The sequence below is a fragment of the Melospiza melodia genome, chromosome 3, assembly GCF_035770615.1.
Source record: "Melospiza melodia melodia isolate bMelMel2 chromosome 3, bMelMel2.pri, whole genome shotgun sequence".
Taxonomy (NCBI): Eukaryota; Metazoa; Chordata; class Aves; order Passeriformes; family Passerellidae; genus Melospiza; species Melospiza melodia.
The window spans coordinates 4232603-4248117 of NC_086196.1; the positions used below are offsets into that span (position 1 = coordinate 4232603).

Consider the following 15515-nt stretch of genomic DNA (forward strand, 5'->3'; position numbering starts at 1 on the left):
TAGAGGTCTAGTCCTTGAGCTGATCCTGTGTCCTCAGGTTTGGGCTCACTTGAGACATGGAAGATTTAGGAAACTATAAGCTTTTATACCTTAATCTATGTAGGCTTCCCTTTAGATATGCTACTTCTATGCACATAATTGAATCAGAAACCTTCAGTTAACCTCTCCCTGAAAGAATATTTCTTGCTCTTGGGTTACTTTTAAAAATACTACTGTTTCAAATCATCATTTTGAGAATCATCTCCTTGCCAAACAGTAGGGAGAACCTTTGACTTAAATAACAATAATTAAACGTTTAACCGGTTAGGAGGATGACATTCTTCAATGTTTAACATCATCCTGCCCTTTAGAGAAAAAACTTGAGAAAACTTTCTGCATGCTGAAGTTCAAATGTCATGTTACTTCAGGGGCATGGCCTGTGTGCTTGCTGGAAATGCTCTGTGGGGTCAGTTCATTCACATGGCTGCTCACATGCTGGTGAGGAAGGGCCCCTGTTGGGAAAGGCACACCAATCTGGATTTGGCTTGGGAGGACGCAGTGGAGGTTGTGCTTGCATTTTATGTACGTGTCTCTGTGGGTTGCAGAGCAGCAGATGCTTATGGTGAATGTCTGATTGTGGTTTGGTGGTTCATTTTTGTTTTGCAATATTGATTTGGAGAGTTTGCTCTTAGCTGATCACAGACCCTGTGAACTGGTGCAAACTCATGTGGTTGTCCTAAATTAGGGTCATGCATTTATCCCTTGCATCTTATATTTATCCCTCGATTCACTTGGTGTACAGTGGCATTTTGGCATGTTGTTAAGGTTTGCATTAATCTTGTGAGCATGACTTTGTGCATGCATAAAACCTCATTAATGGGGAAAACACCTGTGTTTGTACAGCATGGTGCAGAATATTCTTTTTTAATCAACATATGTGATATAGTGACAGAAAGTAAGCTGCCAGTCCAGTAGACCTGGTTACTTATGGATTTTTTTTCTCTGTGTCTGTAGCACACCTAAGCAGAAAAGCCTCTTTCAAAAGATTTGAGCAGGTTTTTTAATATTTTTTTGAATTCTGACATGTTTGCCACCCAGAAGGTGCAGCTTAGACCATGGCTGCCTCTGCAGCCTCTTGTTTGCTCTGGCTGTAGGAGGGGTGGGTGGGTTTGCCAGGCCTCAGCCATGGGCTGGGAAGGTTTATGTGAGTGTCTCCATCACCTTCTGCAACTGCTTAAAACACCGTGTGAGGACTAGAGGAGAACACAAGTACAAGGGTGGCAGATCCTTGCACAGAGATTGAGAGGGATGGCACTGAGCAAGTCAGCAAGGAGTACTGCATTTGTTTGTTCAGCTGAAAAGGAGGAGTAAAATAATAGTAATACAGGTGATCACAGAAAGGCCACTGTATTTCAGTGTAGATCATTGCCCTGCTAATGCATGAATTGTTGCTGCAATTTTCATTTTCTACTTTCTTATAAGTAAAAATTGTGCATGGCTGTAAGTCATTTTTAGAGTTGACGGTGTCAGACCCCTTGTCATGTGAGTTTAAATAGTAAGAGCTGCGTGACCTAGTTTCATCTGGAATAATTTTCTTCTTAGTAGCTGGTACAGTGCTGTGTTTTGAGTTCAGTATGAGAATAATGTTGATGACACACTGATGTTTCAATTGTTGCTGAGCAGAGTGTACTCTAAATCAAGGATTTATCACTGTTCCGTGGTCTACCAGTGAGCAGGTGCATAAGAAACCAAGAGGAAGCACAATTAGGAACAGCTGACCCAAAGTGGCCAAAGGAATATTCCACACTGCAGAATGCCATGGTCAGGGGGCAAACTGAGGGGAGTTGGCTGGGAGGCTCCAATTGCTGTTCAGGGATGGGCTGGGCATCAGTCAATGAGTCATGAGCAGCTGTAATGTGCATCACTTGTCTTTCTTAGGTTTTATTCCTCCCCCTCTCTCTTTATCTCCTTTTTCATTATTATTATTGTTGTTGTTACTGTAATTGTTAATTTTAGTTCATTTATTAAACTGTTCTTAACACACAGGCTTTACCTTTTTCTGATTGTCTCCCCCATTCCATCAGGTCTGCAGAGGGGTGAGCAAGCAGCTGTGGGGTGTAATTTACCAGGTAGAGTCAAGCCATGACACACTGTCCTCTGGTTTTGCAGCCTTCATTAGGTTCCCAGTAATTTTTTCTAGAGGCCATACCCAATTCTCCACTTTTACTTGACAGGTTCCCAGAACTTCTAACTTCTTTTTTTAGCCCTTTCAAAACCGTCATCATCTCCCTTTGAAGCATACAAAAGCGGGCTGCAAGTCTGGTCATGCCTTGCAGAATAAAAATAATATCCTTTGATACTTCTTTGTATTGATTTCTTGTTCCATCACCACTGCTAAGTGGCTGCATTATGGTGCAGGAAGGGACTGCTAATGTTGTTTTCAAATGCTTCTCTTTTTTTTTTAAAGTCTGTCTTAATTGGCTCATACTTTCTAAATTCAGTGCTGCACTTGTTTAGATCAGAGACTCAAATCTAAACTCTCATTGAACAATTGCAGAGCTATGATGAATTTCCAGTTGTGCACACTGAATGCTTTTTGGTTTCACAAAACACGTCAGGCTCAAACGATGCACCAGCTCAGGTATCTGTTGCATATAGCACAGTGCACTTTTCTAAGCATCTGTGAGATTAACTTTGAGTCTTAAAATATACATTTAGGAAGCTGTTAAAGTACAGTTTTGCATCCTGAAGGGTGAGAAACGGAGATGTTTCTCTGTGAGAACACAGTAATGTTGCCAGATTTTAACTACACTTTACAGTGTATGAAAAACAATCCTCTTGGAGTGTTTTATTTACATCCTTTAGTGTTGTGTTTCCTTCAAAGGAGAGATGCATGGCCTTGGAAGGAGATGACCATCTTTGAACCTGCAGTGACTAAGTGGCCAGCTGCACGTGTGAAGAAGCCTAGCAGAGAAGTGATGTGGTTTTGCACCCCTCTCTTTACTTAATTTTTTGTTGCTGCACCTTTTCACACTTTTGTATGTCTGTCTGTATCTCTTTTTCAGTCTTTGGTTTTAAACTCTGACTCACCCTGAAGGGTTGATTTGCAGAACAGAGGAGCAAGGCTGGGTTTTGCACTGAAGCTCTAATCAGCCATTGGTGGTTCTGGCACATCCTCACTTTACAGCATCACTGCTCTTCTAAGATTCTTACCAAATTAATGTCAGTCATTAACATGAGAGTAGAATATTAACAAAGGGTTTTTTGGTAGTTTTTAATTGTTGTTTTTTACCCTACCCTTATTCCTCCACCACATACCAGTTCCAGTGTGGGGATATGAACTTGAGCATTTAACTCCCTGGTCAGGAATAACAGGTCTGTTTAATTGAAGGGTCCTTTTGCTGCTGTTTGGTTTAGAGATGACACATCTGTGTGGAGGGTTTGTATTACGCAGAGATAAGAACATTGTGGAAAAATAACCTGCAACTATAGGAATGGTGTTTTGACACTTGAAAAATTGCTTAATGAAAGAGGTTTTTGCACAAAAACATGTTTTCCTTTTAGCACACAGTAAAAATAGAGATGTGGTTGTGGTGAGATTCCAGAGGGGAAGACTTTGAGAGAGCTGCTGACATGAGTAAGCAATTTAATTGCCTGAAACATTATTCTGTATCCTACACAGTCTGTACAAAACATGTATGAAATAGGTACACTCAGAATAGTACTCAGAGTGTATTCAGGGTTTACTTGCTGAGCAACTTCTAATATGTTGACATTTTTATAATTAATGTGTAGAGTCTTAATATATACTCTAAAAAGCACGTCTTTTGCCTAGAGTTTAAAGAGTTGCTTTACAAGTGTTGGTGATGAAACACTACTTGATTCTGTCCTTTCACTCCTGGCAGAACATGAGCACTTACACACTGTAAGTTAGGTTTTCACTTTGCTGCAGTCAGCATTGTTTCCTATGTGTAAATCACCAATTGCACAGCAATGTGTTTTTGCCATCTAACAAATTTAATAATAAGCTTTGGGCACCAAGTGAAAAACACTTGGAATTATCAGAAAGTCAAACTTCCAGCTGAAATTTAGTCTTGGGTTCCTGTGTTCAAGATGTGTCTCAAATCACTGGTAGGGTTGTTGTTTGTTGTCTCTTACAGCATAACATATAAAGCTGCGAAATAAGGGAGATTCTTCCCCTCTGTCCTCAAGCCCCTCAGGCCAGGGTGTAGCAAGAGGTTTTGGTCCTATCCACTGTCTGCTTAGCTTTTTATTTCAGTCTTTTTCTGTGTATGTATTTTCATTAGCACCATTTCTGTTGGAATACTTTAGCTGTGATTGATTAAAACATTCAAGTTGGTTCTTCATGTGTTTGCTCTCTTGATGATTACCTTGTTCCCCCTTCCCTTGCCTAACCTGCCTTGAGACCATCCTTAGCCCTACAGTTATCAAGACAGAAACAGGCTAACACATCCTAAAATCTGTCTCTTTCATAGTTTGAGCATATCAAGGTTGGGATTTTTTTTGGTGTTTGCTTTTTACAGTGCAATAATCTGTCAGTTCATGCTGCTACAATTATAATTAAGAAATCTTCTAAGCTAGCTCTGCCTGACATATCCTGTATGACCTTTTGTTACTTTGTGCTTTCTTTTTTCTGCAAATTTTGTACTTATCACTAGAACCATTCCTCTATGTAAAATGTTGGTTGTGCAATGCATTTTATTTTGGCCTCCTCTTAATAGCATTTTAGAGTTCTGCATCTTGCATTGTCTGTTTAATTCGTCTGTCTTTCTGCTGTGGTTCCTTGCTGGGTGCAATGTGTTGGCTGTGCTCATCTTCAGCCATGTAAGACCTCTTCATCACCCACATGTTCTCATCATGCTGCTGCTTCTCCTGCAGTAAATCTGCAGTGGGATGAACCCAGCTGGGAGCTGATCTTCTTGCTTGGTTGGTTTCTTTGGGGCTACTTCAGTTTTTCAGGTTCCTTCCACCAAGGCCTGGTAGAGAGTAGGGAAGGAATGAAAGCAGCCTTGCAGCTGTGTCACATCTGTTCTTGTGTGTTCCTTGTTCCTGCACATGCCCTGGGTATGGCAGTGTAGATGGTTATGTGGTTATGGTTGGTTATAGATGGACCAGGCTGAATGGAGAAGGCAGAGCAAGGATCAGGTGATGTGATGACTCTGAGCCTGAGGGCTGCTGATGGGCATGAGCTGGCATCACAAGGGGATGGATGGAGATGCATATCTTTAGGAGAGTGAGTTGCTGAAGATGGTGTTTAAGAGGCTTTGTACACATTGTGAGGCAGGGGAGGCATGTCTGGGGCCCCCCTTTCCAGGGGATTGCTGCCCTGCAGAGAATGGGATAGCTGCAAGGTTGGGAAGGAAACCTGTCACCTGCTGTTTGGCTGGGTATTGCTTTGTCCCTGTATTTAAAGCAGGTACATTACATCAAGTTACAGTGCTGACCCTGCTGTTGTTCCAGTGCTTGTGAAAGTAGGAAGCAAATTAAGCAAAACCTTCTGCATCTTGGTGCTGGAGCTGGGGGCTCAGTTTAGCTGTGTTCTTCCTTGGAACAGACTTTAATGGCAGCAGGGTTTCACTGCACCAAGAATTTGATACCTCTTATTGAAAGAAAAGAGTGGCTAAACTTTGGAGGAAAGGTACCTTTTCCTAGAATTCACTGCCTGACTTCTGCAAGTAACTGAAGCCTTTATATTATGAGTTTGCAGAAAACATCTTGGAAGTTGCCAGATATGTGGAGTTTTTTCCTCCAATAGTCCTATTTAAAGTTCATAGAAAGAGCAAGTGATAAGATCACACACAGCTGTACCATTACAGAATTTCCTTTTAATTGGTTGGCTGTTCTTTCTACCCTTAAAACAAATCATAAAATATAAGAAACCGCAGTACTTGCCTCCTGGAGCAGGGTCTTTTGATGAGGTAGCATTTCAGAAAGTGCTGCCAAAATCAAACAAAGGAAATGTGCAGGTAGCAATGCTTTATTTTCTAACTACTCCAGGAGTCAGTTTCATGTGGCCCTTTGTTACAGCCATGATTTGGTACCCCAAAAATTCTCAGCAGAACTTGGTTTGACATGGGTCTGGTACAGGCAAGGATGTTCAGCTCCTTAGGACTCACCAGGCTTTGCAGTCCTGAGCTTCTATAACAGAAATGCCATCAGCTGGCTGCAGGCTTTGGCAACCACAGCAATTTACAGATGTGTGAAGTGTTGTACCACAAGGGAAAGGTATTGGGGAATGATCTGACAAATGCACCTGCAAGAAATCTCCTGACTCTTTGCTTTCTGTCCCTATGCTGGGCCATGTCATCTTCACTGTCAGTACTCCTTCTGCAACCTGGGCAGGAATAAGGTCAAAAACTTGCTTTCTATAGTGTTAGCACCTTTTTCCATTAGAAAGGCAGTTAGATCTTAAAGGTAGTTGATTTTCTGAATAATGAGCCTTTTTTTTTTTTTTTTATTTACTGTTTTGAAAGCAAGGGGTTTAACAGGGCATATAATGGTGAGGATTCTGTTCTGAGCAGTACAATACCATGGCACAACACTTGTACCTAAAGTAATTTTTTTCTTTTTTTACTTCTCAGAATGGTGGGTAAAGGAGAATTTTTTTTTTTGGTTCCTTTTATTTAAAGTTAGCTGTCATTCATACCTGCCTGACTTCTGTTAGTACTGTTTACTTATGTATGATGGTGCAGTCTGGCATGATGTTTAGCATCTTAAAACGAAGGCACCAAGTAGTGGTACAGCTGCAGCCACACAGGGTCTCACAGGTGTACAGCCAGAACACAGGAAAGTTTTAAGATTGACTTCTCATAGCATGGGTGACTGTATAAAGAAATGGGGTGTATTTATAGTGCCAGTATGCACACTTTCTTATTTTAGGTAAAATTACAGAAATTAATATGAGGGGTGTAACTACTTCAGTGTATTGCATGCAATTTTGTGTGCTGGGGCTCTCCAGAGAATTTCACTTCTCCCACAGCACTCCAGGTACAACCCCACAAGCATTGGAAATAGAGTAAGCACATAAATAAATACTTAACATAGTGTAGCTTGCCTAAGGGTGACTTGTTTGTGTGCTTTTTCAGTGTGATCTGGTTTCCAAAACACAAGTGGTCCTCTGAAAGGTGTCAGTTACCCACCTGAACACAGGGGTTGTAGTTTCACATCTTAGCAGGGCATCTTAATTCAGGTTTTATGTGCACTCTTATCCCTGTACAAGTCAGATTTGCATGGTGTAGCATTACCTTTGTGACTGTCATGCTCAGCTTTCATGGTCTTCTAATTCCTCCACTTTTCATTGGATTGCTGTATCTAGTCAGCATGTGAACCTGAGATAACCTTTTTATAGCTAAGCTTTGTTTACAGAATAACTGCACACAGCCATTTTTTGCTTCGTACAGTGTTTCACATGTGCAGGAGAATTTTAAGTACTTGTATAAATTAGATGGCAAACTTTCATGTGTCAAGCTACTAAATGCAAAGGAAGTAACCAAGAATTACATATCTCCATGCTTTGAGTTTCATTCTTGAGATGTCCCCTGGGTTCAGACCTCAGTGCAGGATTTTGGCAGGAGGAAGTGGGCAGGTGGATGACAAATGTTCTTGGTGTTCAGATTTGGTGGTGCAGCTGCAGGTGTTGGAGAAAATGAGGGGCATATGGATGGAAAGTCCCACTTGTCATTCTTTTTTCCTACTTATTTTTAAATTTTATTATGCAATTATGAGGCATGGGCATTTAAAGAAAAGGTAAGTTGAAGCTTACTGTCTTGAGTACACAGTGCTCTTGAATGCAATGGTCCTGCAAGGCTGGGCTTCTCCAATTTTGGTCTTACTGACTGTAGTCTCATTGGTTCTGTTGTTAGAAAATGCAGTGTTTTGACCAAGAAGGCTCTTTAAAATAGGTTTTGGGGAATGTAACTTTTTCTCCTCTGTAATCACAGAGATTACAGGAATCCCATTATTAAAGGAGAGAAAAAAATGTTCAGGCTTTCTTGCAGGTGGCTTTTGAATGAAAGATATGAAGCCAGAAATGAAAGGTAAAATCCTTATGGCAGGCGGGACTTAGCTTTTTCCTTTCATCTTCTCAACTCTCTTTAGCTTCCCAGGCCTCCTGAGGCTAATTTTCAGTTGTGAGCTGCAGTTATCACAGAAGAAGCTGAGGTGAAACTGACCCACAAGGGTCATCGAGTCCAACTCCTGGCCGTGCACAGCACCATCCCCAGGAGTCACACCCAGTGCCCGAGAGCATTGTCCAGACACTTCTCAAACTCTGCCAGGCTGTGCTGTGCCCACTGCCCTGGGGAGCTGTTCCAGTGCCCAACCACCCTCTGGGTGAGGAACCTTTTTCTGATATCCAACCTACACCTCCCCTGGCACAGCTTGAGGCCATTCCCTCAGCTCCTGTCACTGTCCCCACAGAGCAGAGATCGGTGCCTGCCCCTCCCTCCCCTCACAAGGAGCTGTGACTGCAGTGAGGCCTCCCCTCAGTCTCCTCCAGGCTGAACAGACCCAGTGCCCTCAGCTGCTCCTCATACAGCCTCTTCTCAAGGCCCTTCACCATCTTTGCTGCCCTCCTTTGGAAGCTCTCAAATAGTTAAAATATCTTTTATGTAGTGTGGCACTCAAAACTGCCCCCAGGGCTCAAGGTGAGGCCTCAGTGCAGAGCAGAGCAGGACAATCCCGTCTCTTGCCTGGCTGGTGATGCTGTCCCTGATGTTCCCCAGGACAGGATTGGCCTTCCTGGCTGCCAGGGCACTGCTCACTCAGACTCAACTTGTCATCAGCCAGGACCCCCAAGTTCTCAATTACAATGCAAGCACAGCTTTTGTAAAAAGATGGAGCTTCAGGTTCAAAAAGTAGCTGCTAATAAACACTGCCCATAGTGCTTTGGGAGGGGGGCTTTGAGCTAAGCTATCCAGCAAATGCTGTGCTTTGGCTTTTCTTACAAAAACTCAACCTTGCTGCTCTTGTGCCATGCACATATTCCCCCTATTTCATCTAACCTAGTTTGTTACAGACGCTCTCTTCTGTTTCACTCTTCTGTTTTCGCTTTCTTTTTTTTTACATAAAAAGGAAGCAGTTCTTAAACCCTAGGCAGAAGTTCTCTGCAGTGTCATTGCTGTATATTACAATTACAGCAGTTGAAATAAACCTGCATGCTTTGCCTTTTCTTCCTCCACATTTTATTTCTGTAGATGCTCCTTCAGTCCTGGCTGTGTTGCTCTCACAGCACGGGCTGTAAGCTGGCAGCCGTGAGGAGGTTTCCAGGATCCCAGTGCTGGGGTATGGGCACAGTGTGCAGGCACAGGATTTACCCCCTGGACACTTCATAGCAGGAAAATGCATCCTCTTGTGGAAACCATAGTGCTGAGTGATGCCAGATCTGCTGCTGCTCAGTGGGCTCTGCAGCACGAAATGTCCTTGTTTGTAGAAGGATGCTGGATACATCCTTCTGGCATGTAGAGGCAGTCATGGACCATTTTTCTCTGATTCTTAACACTTCCATGAGTGTGTTTGTGTGCTTGTTTCTAACTTGCTCTTCCTGCTTGGCCATCACCCTTGGTGTTTTCCCTCTGTCTGAAATGATGCCATGCCATATCAAGAGCTGTTGAGTGCAAGGGGATGAATTTCATGTGAGTGTTCTAATCCCAGGACAGTCGAATCCTAATTTGAGCTATTTTAGATCTGCTGAAGGTGTAAATAAAATTGCAAGAACCTATCATTTATCTTAACTTGCCTATCTGAAGATCATTAGATTCTGATTTCATGAGGTATTGTGTACTGAGTGCAATTAGTTATTCTGTTTTGCAGTGTTCTTTCTTGTATTTATTTCTGTTCTGTAAAATACTTTCTTACCACATCTCTGAAGGATTTGAGGGAATGGAATGACAGGAGAAGTAATGTCATGAAATTTCACACACACACACACACACACACACACACACACACACACACACACACATATATATATATATATATATAATGTAATTTCATGACATAATTTCTCCTATATATTACCCCCTATATACACCCCTTCCCAAAGTCTTTCTTTAAACCATGCATTTTCAAATGGTTTGAAATCCCACCAAGGTTAAACTGTTTGAAACTAACTTCTCTCCTTTGTCCCACATTTGTTACACTTCTCTGAACTGTATAAAAATTAATGATTTCTAAACTTTCTTATGCTGGTGCTGCTGGTGAGTGTGAAAGCTCAGCACTGTGGGTCCTGGAGGGTTTGCTGCTGATGCCAGGGGGCCAAAAATCTGAATCACATTGCTAAAGACAGAGATTCAAAATAAAGTTTAAAAATATCTTCTTGTATTTTAACAAAACTTAAGTGTTGTTAACAAAATCTGCAGCACCCATGCTTCACCTGGTTTCCCATAAAATAAATATACCTCCACTTTCAGATCAATATGGACTGTAGCTTATTCTGAAATCCTTTCTATTGCTAACATTGAGCGTGGTTGGGCCCTACGAGGGTGTTCAGAAAGGGAAGAAAAGGGTAATCTGGAGTTGGCAGGAAGCTGAAAGGCAAAGGGAACACATTCAGGGGGTGGTTTGGGCTTGGGGAATTGAAAGGAGAAACTGGGCAGCTTTGGCAATGGACAGAAAACGGTGACAGCTTTGATTAGCAGTGTTGTCTTCCAGTTCTCAAGCAGCCAAACATTTTCAATTCCAGTACATCTACAAAAGCAAACAGCAGTGTGATCACTGGGTTTTTGGAGGAGGGATAGTTTGTACTTTTGGAGGAAAAAGAGGAGTCACCTCTGCAGTGGCAGGGACTAGGAAACATTACTTTAAAGAGAAAACACAAATCAAGATTTCCAAAAGCAAAAGCAAGTGCCTAAATTTAGGCTTCGAAGTCCTAATTTAAGAACAGAAAGTGGCTGTTTTCCAAAAAGGCTGAGCAGCCAGGCCTGACAGCACATTTCTCTCAGAAGCCAGAACAATTATTTAGATGCCTATTTTGGGGATTTTATTAGAACTCAAGCTCAGGCACTTAGCTGTGAAAACTGGGATCTGTTTCAGGGAGTTCTTGAGCAGCCGGGTGAGAGCTGGAGGATGCTTCTGAAAGGGAGCAGGCTCCCAGTGCTTTAAACTTTCAGCTTAATTTTTTTTTTTCCTGCTGTTTGATTTGCTTAAAAAGGGTGCCATGGGATGGAAATCAATACTTTTATGCATCATCTTTACACCTGGAAAATTACTCCAAGAAGAAACTAAAGAAACACCATCAAAATGTGATGAAGAATTCTTAAATTACTTCATAGCATAAACCCTCTAGAATGCATTTTTATGGAAAGCATAGGGGAGAATTTCCTTTGAAGGGCAGAAGCTGGTTGAAATCCTCCAGTATGTAGTAGCCATTTCTTCTGAGAGTAGTTTACATGCATTAGAAGAGCAGGCTGTCATTGCTGGTAGCCTGTATGAAACGCTTTCTATAAATAAATTTTTGAAATGTATTCTACAAGAAAAGCATGTTTCTGTGTAGGCTTTAAACTGTATTTTTGATTATTACACCAAGAAGCACCAGGGCTATCAATGCCTGGACTGAGCAGAGCTTCACATCTTCTGCCCAAATATTTGTGTGGTTGCTGGAGCATGGTGGCTGTCTCAGCTCATAGTGCCAGGAATGAACCCAGGATAACAAAAGATCCAAAAAAACCTGTCTGTCAAAATCCAGAGGATTATTGAAAATGTAGTATTATAATGATGTTGCTTAATTTCTTGGGGCAAGGTGCAAGTTTACCCTTTGTTATGTTTGTGTTGCAGAATTAAAGTCCAGTAATTTTGTTTGTTAAAGCATCAGATAGGGGTTTTTTCTGGATTAGATACTTGGACTTGAAGGAGTGAAATGTCTTCCACACTCTGATCCAATTTGCCCTGGTCAAGTGCCTTATTGCGCTGGTAGAAATTGGTGGCAGAGAGGATGATTTATTTTTCCATTGTAGAAAGGCAGGTTAGGAAAAAATAACTGATGTATATAGAGGTGTTTTAAAAAGCATTGTGTGGCCCAGTTGGGTGTTTTTCCCTGACTGTAGGTACTGAATAGGGCTATGGATGTAATCAGTCATTTTCTACAAGGCCTTTGACACAGCGCCCCACAACATCCTTCTCTCTAAATTGGAGACATGTGGATTTGATGGGTGGATTGTTCACTGGAAAAGCAATTGGTTGGATGACCACCTCCAGAGAGGAGTGGTCAGCGACTCTGATGGCCAGAGGGGTGTCCCTCAGGGGTCCATGGAGGGACCAGTACTGTTCAGTGTCCCCATCAGTGACGTGGACAGTGGGATTGAGTGCACCCTCAGCAAGTTTGGCAACACCAAGGTGAGGGGTGTGGTTGACATGCCTGAGGTGCCATCCAAAGGGACCTGGACAGGCTCAAGAAGTGAGTCTTGGGAGCCACATGAGGTTCAGCAAGGCCGAGTGTGAGGTCCTGTTCCTGGGCTGGGGAAGTCCACAGCCATCAGCATGGTTTGGGGATGGAGGGATTGAGGGCAGCCCTGCTGAGAAGGTCTTGGGGGAATTGGTAGAGGAGAGCTGGCAACCTGTGCTTGCAACCCAGAAAGCCAGCTGTGTCCTGGGCTGCATCCAAAGCAGCGTGGCCAGTAGGACGAGGGAGAGATTGTGCCCTTCTGCTCTGGTGAGACCCCACCTGGAGTGCTGCATCCAGCTCTGGGGTCCTCAGCACAGGAAAGACATGGACATGTTAAAGTAGATCAGAGGAGGTGAGAGAGCTGGAGCATCTCTCCCTGTGGAGACAAGCTGAGCAAGTTGGAGCTGCTCAGCCTGGAAAAGAGAAGGCTCCAGGGAGATCTTACTGTGGCCTTCCAGTACCTAAGGGGCCTACTAGGAAAATGGGTAAAAACTTTTTAATAGGGACTGTAGGGTTAGGACAAGGGACAATGGTTTTGAGCTAGAAGGCAGATTTAGACTAGATGTAAGGAAGAAGTTTTTTCAGTGAGGACATTGGAGCACTGGAACAAGTTGGTCATAGAGGTGGTAGATGCCCCATGCACAAAACTTCTGAGATTGGATGGGGCTCTGAGCACCTTGAGTGGAAGATGGTGAGGTAGTTGGACTTGATAAGCTTCAGAGGTCTCTTCCAAACCAAACCATTCCATGATTCTGTGAATAGTGTGCCTTGTTGTGGGATGACTTGTAGGTAAAGGAGCTGCTGCAGAATTTGCTTACCTTACTTTTAGTATTAGGAAATTGGCCAATCACAGTGTTTCAAATGGCCACTGGTTTAATTTTTCTGGGAGTCGATGTTTCTCTGAATTGGGAAACTATTCTAATTTAAAAAGAACCCTTGTAGTTGCTGCTGTTGAAGCAGTGTTTAATGTTGTGTGGCTGTTGGCAGGAGACTTGATGCATTTTCACATGACCCCTTCTGGAACAAAAGCAGATTGTTTCCTTCTGTTTTTCTGTTACACAAATGAGTTCCTTTTGAAACAATTTCTTTTTCTGCAAATTCTGGAAATCGACACCAGGAGTAGTTTTTCCTTTGCTGTGTCTTTTACAATCTGCTGTCGGATAATGCTGGCACAAAAAGCTGCTTTGGGGTACCAGCCCAAAAAAGCTGAGACCTCTGCAGGGAGCCTCCTCCTCTTGGGCAATGAGTTTTTCTTTCAGTTTTATGGAGGACTTCAATGTGGACTTTCATTTCTTGCTGTCTTTACTGTAGCTAGGCAGAGTTTGTTTCTGGTTTATAACTTGTTTGATTTACATATATGCATTTTTAGTGTACATAAATGTAGCTATGTATGTAGCAAGTCACTTCTGGCATGAGCTTTTTTGTATATTTTAGTATAACAAACCTTTGGTTTTGTACCAGTCTCTGCCATCTGAAGCCTTTGCCTGTGAGAAGCAAGGTTAAAGTCAGATGCAGATTATTGGCTGATGCAGTGCTGCAGAACTAGGCCAATTAGTACTGGATCAAAAGAGCAACAAATTGTTTAAGTGGGGATCTCAAACAACAAAATGAATCATCCAGCAGGGAGTGGGTTCATGGCAATATTTAATCGCTGACAAATGAACAAAAATGATGGGATGATAACAAAGGTGCTTTCTCTAAAAATCTTTTGTTCTCCTTGTAATTATATACTCATTTCTCACAGTCTTGCTGATGTTTGTGCTTCTGGTGACACAAGTTATGTTTCCTTATTCCTGGGACACCAGTGTGCCAGTGCTGTGGCCATTCACACAAGTGCTTATAGTTCCATAGCTGGTGAGGTGACATAATCCCAAAAATGCACTTTATTCTGAAGTGTTTGCTTTCTTGGGCTGGGCTTGCTAAGTCAGAAAATAAAACTTTTAACACTTGTGGGAATTTCAGTCAAGCCCTTTTGTTTGTGCCTGCTGACCAGATTCCAGTGATGTTCTGTGGCTTTCTGGAGTCCCGAGCACTGTGACATGGAAGTGAAAGTCTGTTCAGTGTGTCCCTGCAGGGCGCGGTGGCTGCAGGTGCAGGCAGGAGTGCCCAGGGAGCTCAGGGGGTCTTGGCCTCCTGCCTGGGGCCCTCAGTGGAGGGGAGAAGACCACAGAGTGGAAATGCCTGACCCAAGCCCCTTGCATTTGCTTGCTCCCATGGGAAATCAAAGCCCCTGTGGGCCTTCCAGCACTGGCTCCCGGTTCCATTTGGGACTGGGGAGAAAGCATAATTTGGATCCTGCTTGGCTTTTCTTGTTGGACTTGGTTGAAATTGAGGTTTCAGTTCCAGCTGACTAAAACCAGAGGATATATGATTCATTTAACTTGCATAAATCAGAAATCCCCTAGAGACGGGATTTGCACAGGTGGAAGGGAGATATTTCTTTTGGTGGAACTAAAAAAAAAAGAATATACCAACTTTTTTTCCTTAACAAGTACATATAACCTTGTGTAATTGTTTTGGTTGTTGCTGTGGTATAATGACAGCTTGTGTTGCTGATGTTATTTTCTCATAGCTAAAAATTGTTCTTAATATTAGTATTAGTATAGAAACACCACAAAGCGAATACCATTCTATTAGAAGTGGATAAAATTTTATTAGTGAAAGTACAGTACAGTTCTGGATAGAAAAGAAGAAATTGTGAGAATTGGGGGTTTGGTTTTTTGGTGGTTATTTTTTGTTTGTTTTTTCTTAATCAAGAAGAAAATTACTTCCTCTTGAGAACAGCTTTGTGCACAGTTGTCCCTGCTTGTGGCCAGTGTTGCTGCTTCTCTCCTGCTTTAGCCATAGTGAGGTACCACAACGTGGGTGCCTCCATGTACAGAGCAGGTGCTACCCACAAACAGTGGCTGTGTGAGGGCCTGACAGGTGACATTTGAATCACTCTACTGACGTTGGACAAATTTTACCTGGTAATGTCTTAGCAGCAAGCAGTTTCTGGAACTGGAGATGCTCATGCCAGGAGGAGATGCTGTATTTTCTCCCTGGACTCTGCAGCCCTCTCTCACTGGTGACTGTTGATCTCTTGGTTTTACGGGCTGTTAATCAGAGCTGTAATCAGTCACCTATCTGCAGGTGA

General features: G+C 42.5%; 1 protein-coding gene across 1 annotated transcript in view; it reads left to right on the forward strand.

Annotated features, from left to right (window-relative positions):
- ELOVL5 (ELOVL fatty acid elongase 5) overlaps positions 1–15515 on the forward strand; it is a 39080-nt gene that overhangs the window by 6474 nt on the left and 17091 nt on the right. The gene's annotated exons all lie outside the window — the stretch shown is intronic.